Source organism: Triticum aestivum, chromosome 6A (genome assembly GCF_018294505.1).
Source record: "Triticum aestivum cultivar Chinese Spring chromosome 6A, IWGSC CS RefSeq v2.1, whole genome shotgun sequence".
NCBI classification, from domain to species: Eukaryota; Viridiplantae; Streptophyta; class Magnoliopsida; order Poales; family Poaceae; genus Triticum; species Triticum aestivum.
The window spans coordinates 596,026,393-596,032,146 of NC_057809.1; the positions used below are offsets into that span (position 1 = coordinate 596,026,393).

At 42.1% G+C, this 5,754-nt stretch overlaps 1 long non-coding RNA gene across 4 annotated transcripts; it reads right to left on the reverse strand.

The window, feature by feature from the left end:
• Positions 1 to 1,352: 1,352 nt before the first annotated feature.
• LOC123131213 (uncharacterized) lies at positions 1,353 to 5,315 on the reverse strand. Of its 4 annotated transcripts, none has more exons than XR_006464102.1 (6): positions 4,927 to 5,315; positions 4,721 to 4,812; positions 3,513 to 3,687; positions 2,898 to 3,073; positions 2,681 to 2,779; positions 1,353 to 1,678 (listed from the first exon to the last, which is right to left on the reverse strand). It is a non-coding gene; the product is annotated as an uncharacterized lncRNA (long non-coding RNA). The 4 variants fall into 4 exon arrangements; XR_006464100.1 differs by having other exon boundaries at positions 3,513 to 3,657; positions 4,916 to 5,315; XR_006464101.1 differs by having other exon boundaries at positions 3,513 to 3,684; positions 4,916 to 5,315.
• Between the last annotated feature and the right edge of the window lie 439 nt (positions 5,316 to 5,754).

The following is a 5,754-nucleotide window of genomic DNA, read 5'->3' on the forward strand; positions in this document are numbered from 1 at the left end:
GTCGGTCGTGGGTGGTTTCTGGGAGACAAAGAGCTCCATATGAGAGAGAGAAGAACGGGAAAGTAGGAAGGGAAGGAGAGGGCACGAAGGGGTCCTGGCCTGATGGATGAGGGCGACGCCATGGTGGTTGAGGTCGCCGGCAGTGACGGGGCTGACGAGGACGAGGGCTGTGGCTGATGAGGATTTTTGGTGGCGCGGAAATCATGGGAGGCGGTCGGAGGCTCTAGTTGGAGGGAGGTGGATCGGGATGGATGGTGGTTGGCTCGGTGAGGAAGGCGAGGAGGAGACTAGGTGAGCCGGCGGCGGTGGGCGGAATGGCTGGATGGGACATCCTAGGATTAGGGTTAGGCTCATATATAGGCAGGGGATTAGGTTAGGGGCTACCGAGTCCCTCCGATCGAAATCAGATGGTCGGGAAAAAATAGGCTAGGGAGACCAAAAAGAAAAACGGAGATGTTTTATAGATGTTTGGGGATGATCCGGACCCATCAGTGACGACTGCCCGGGTCGGGTTCGGGGAAGTTTCGGACGCGCGAGAGGGGTCTATGCACTGTGCAAAGAGGGTTAGGTGGACGAGGTCAAGTGTGTGGTTTGGCTGAGAAGAGAGAGAGAGGCCCGACGGCCGTTTAGGGGACCGAAACATCCGACGAAAGACCGGCTATAATGCCGCTATAGTTAACCATTGGGGCGTCAAACGGACACCGAATGCGATGAAACTTGGCAGGCAATCTACTGACAACATAACAACACCGCATGCCAACTTTCAACCCATTTCGAGAACATTTTCCGGCCACCTATAAAATAATATTTCGGACGTGCCGCGGGCGCGTGCAGGTGTGTCTGGGCTCATAACGGACAATGGAGAGAACTGGGAGACCACTACACCACGACACTCAAAGCAGCGTCAAATAGTCTGTCGGCATAGGCCACCTAAGGCGACACATTTAGTGTCGGCAAAAACCTTTTCCGACAGAACGAAGTTGTCGCCTATAGTCCTGCCGGGAAAGGTTTTTGCCAACAGATAGTATGACAACGTTGGTGAGATATACAGCGACAGACATTTCTACACCGACAGACTATGTTATGCCGACAGATCTTCTGACAATGTGCTATGCCAACAGATTATGCAACGTCCATTTCTACGCCGACAGTTTGTGTGTCAGTGCGCTATGCGAACAGATAGTGTGACGCTCTATTCTTCTACCGACACATTTGCTGCCAGGGTTCTACATTTCAACACAAATGCAAATGCACCATATTTTGAATGAAATTGCATTCATAATATTCAATTCATGTTCACTACGCAATACATATACAAACAATTGTACTCTTTTGTTCATCACAAGATATCATTGATTAATGCATTCATTCAATACACACACACACACACAAGATTCATTAGTTTTCTTCACAACCTCACAAAAGTTAGCTACAACCATTAAGGAAATACACAAGTCAGATATCCGATAGGCATGTTACAAACAGAATGGCAAAGTTCCTAAGAGATCAAGTGCTTGATCACTGCTCTGCTATAGAATATTATGGAAGACCAACTCATCAATCGCCAAGCCGAATCAAGCTCCATCTGAACAAAATGTTTCATCCATGTTCTCAACAAAAACAATCACGAGGACATCTTCAATCAACTAGTGGACTTGCTACTTTCTATCATTTGTCCCTACAAAAGAACTCATATGTTTCAGCAATCTTAGAAATAATACAATTTCTGCAAATTCGTGAGTTGCCCTTGAGTCCAAAGGCCCAAGAAACAGAAGGTGTACAACATACCAGCTTGCTTACAAGAAAAGTAAATAGATACTTGACTGCATGAGCTCTCTAGTAAAAATTATGCATGTCTTTTTCTTTACTATTAGATTTGAAACATAAAACAAACAAAGAGGCCTTTTTATCTACTAAATAAAGGATCTGAAAAATAAAGCCAGTAATCTAAAAAAAGACTATAATTATGCAAAGATTCAAGTTACAAAAATAACCTTATTAGAATATATAAAGCAAAGTCAGCATAGCAGCTAGCATATCACAAATGGCTTACTATAAAAATGTCTGAATTTGTTGATGAGCAATCAGGTATTTTCTAAGACAACATGAGTAAGGTCTTTACTGTGATTTCAGAGATTACATTCAAAGTTACTGAATCGGCAAAAAATCACAGAGATTGCAGTCATATATGTAGTAGTGCACTTGGTGAAAACAAGTCAATTTACAGGACATTGCTTGTGTTCTGGTTCATGCATGCTATGAAACATTGTGTGGTATACAATAGAGGTTTGCATATGTTATTTTTTGTTATGGTTAAAATCCTGAAACTAAACAAATGCTGCAGAAGCTACAACAACTATGTTTCTCTAAAAAAAAGTAGTCGGGTGTAATCGTAATATGTGGACTGAACTAAAAATGGTTCCCTAAAAATAATGGTCAAGTATTTTTTTTTTGTGGCTGATCTTTAAAAGAAAGCACGCTTCAGTTCAGCTATAACAAAGATTTAGTATCACGTTATCGTGCCCATTCTGAACCTATGTCTTCCTGACCCATCAAACAAATCATAGCAGTGTCATCTCATGGAAAAAAGTTAACAAGAATAATACTCGGGATCAATTGATATGCAGTCACATGCATGGATGTACTAAAGAATAACACATGATGTGTATGTCTGACTAACAATTAGTGTCTCTGCTTGTGCGGTAGGAACTCCAGTTTTACGGATATGTGCTCTGATAAATATTTCATCTCTCCGCGGGTCATAGCCAAGATCTTCAGCCTGCAACAAATTTATTTTCCCTAGTAATTAGAAAAACTAACAAATATAATTAAGAAACATAGTTATAAAAATATAGGAAACATAGTTATGAAAATATGGATAGGAGAAGTGGGCATACAGTACTGATTTTGTGACTTTGATTTGTGAATTGCACGGACCTCTCCACTTGAGCAGACTAAAACAGAAGTTAAAATCTGATATGCCACAAAGAGACTTGAGCATACAGTAAGTGGAGGCTATGTTAACAGATTCGGAAGATTTCTTGATTCAATACTCGAACATTAAACTTGTGATCTGTGAGACAATAAACAAGTAGAAATAATGAGCACCTAGATTATAAGAAGACTACATATTAGGAGTGAAAGAACAAGATATCCAGTACAGGAAAACGAAAAGACATAGACATGACATACACAGAAGGCACTACTATGGACCATACACAATCGTAAGGCTAACCCTCAGTGCCTGTTTTGACGGCATAAACAGATAAAACAAAAGGATCACAGGTAGGTTTACAATCTTCCCCGACATATTAGAAATCTCAATATTTGGTGTTATGTTGATTTGTCAAAAATGAAGTAAAACAACAATTGGGCTATAACAAGAGGGCTATGTTCAACTTACTAATTGACCGTCAGTACAAATAGGTATCTCCGAATAACTAATACAATCCCAGCCACTAGTCCAAGGATTTCAAATGACAATTGAAGAATTGAACATATAAGAAGATCACCTCACGTCGTCAGTAGCAGCCAATGGTTGTGGTCACAGGATGGCATAGCGTACTCCACGCATCTCCACTGGTATTGTTCTGTACTGCAGAGGGAGCACCACCTTGACCAACTGAACAAAACTAGTATGGAAGCAATAACAAACTCCTGTGCAAACATCCATGAGAAAATTACCTGCTGCCGTGAGGAGAGAATTCATAAATGTCATGTGCAAAAAGGGTTCATTATTTAGACATTCAAGCTGAGTCAAAATTGACAGTAGAAAACCAGGTCACCTATACAAATTAAAAAGGCAAACAAGCGCACACGTTAATCTTTCCTATGTTTATAGGTTGTTCTACTTTTCTTATTGAGTAATGGGTGTGCATCAAAGCCACTGGGCCTTCATAGGCTTGATGTGTGGATAATATAGATTTGGGTTCAGAATAGGTGGGCAGGATTTTGAATCGCAGGAAAATCTAGCACGTGAAGCACACTTGCTGGACTTCAGACTAAAACAAAACAAATCTATTCAGCAATTCAAAAAGAAGCTCATGAAGTGTTTTTTTGAACACCCTAAAAAATTAATCAACTATTGCAGACAAAAACAAGGAGGTATTATCACAGTATATCATTGACCTATATTTTTTATACACATTTACTGCAGACTATCTTCTTTATAAGTTTTCTAACTAACAACTAACAGACTGTCTTTCCCTCACAAAAAAGAACAAATAGACTGTCTTTATGAACATTACATCCATCCATTTATATATGTATATATATATATCTGACTCAAATATATTTTTCTCACATGTGTCGCCATGGTTCTTCACATGAACTTCCTTTTCTTTGAGAAATTATAGCACGGCAGTTTTTTTTCACATGATGCAGTGACCTAGAAGTGAACACACGTACTAAGAAAGTCATGGATGCAATGCAAAATATGCTCTACTAACTAATGGGCATGCTTCAAGTTATTTTTCAGAATCCCTGCGAGTATTGTCTTTGTGGCGCAATACAGTACAGCAGAAAAGCACATGTGTGTGAAGCCACTCAAAAAGAAAATTAAAAGATCTGACAAAGACAAGCAAACATTATCAGGCATATCATTTACTACCTTTTATGTCATGTACTGATATACCCCATACTATCTGCAGCCTAATAATTTTGCGTATTGTATTAATACTCCCTTTTTAGGGGGTCAATACTAGTTTCCGAGATGACTTACAGTAGCAATTCCCATCCATCGAGCGACTCATATTCATTGAGAAAACAGAACAACACCACACCAATAATGCCATTTCCTAGACGTGGAACCTCCTGGATGTAATCAGGCAAGGCATGCCATCAGGTTATAAATCATTCACAATTAAATGTGAACTCCATATAGCAACACACGAGAAGATAGGTAAGGAAAAAATACCTGCATCTTACTTGTTGAAATCTGGAGGCGGGGCCGTGACAGGGGTCGCCGCTGAAGGAAGAAGAACAGCGGGCTCCTCCTCAACAGTAGTCGGTGCAGAGGATCCTCCGGCGTATGATGCTGATGTTCCCGGCGCGCAGCGGATCCTTGTTTGCGGACAGCGCTGCTGCTCCTCGGCGGCGGACAGTGCTCCTCCGTCCTAGACGACACTGCTGCTACTGCGGACTAAGGGAAGGGAGGCCGCGGTCCGAGATGTGGTGGCGCAAGGGGACCGGTTGGTGGGTTGGGGCGGCGGCGCGGCGGCGCCCATGTCGGGCGCGGCGGCGCAGTCGGGTTAGGGTTAGGGTGTGTGGGTCGCGAGAGAGAGAGGGGAGGGGGTGAGATTGGGGATCGATCGAACATGTTGGGGTCTGCTTAGGAACGTGTTTTTTCTTTTATTTTGATGGTCTGGTGCGAATCGAGTGTTTCCTATGGCGCGCGCCTGGCTCTCTTCCCGCGCCATATTTTTCGGACATGGCTGAAGCGCAAAGCCGACACTTTTTATGTCCCCACGAATTGGCGACACACAAACAATCGGTAATGCTTCTATTTACTGATAGAAATTTCGTCGGTGTTTTTGTGAGCTTTGGTGACAGATAGTGTGTTACAAGCTTAAACAACACTAACATACTGTGTGTCGGTATATTTTGGGACAAAAAAAATGTCGGCGATACTCACTTATACCAACAGATGCATGTCGTCTTTGTAGTGTCGTGGTGTAGTGGACCCGGACGAATGCAAGTTTTGAAAACATGCGGATGCAATGCGGATGATGACATGGCAAGATGCAACACGCAAGC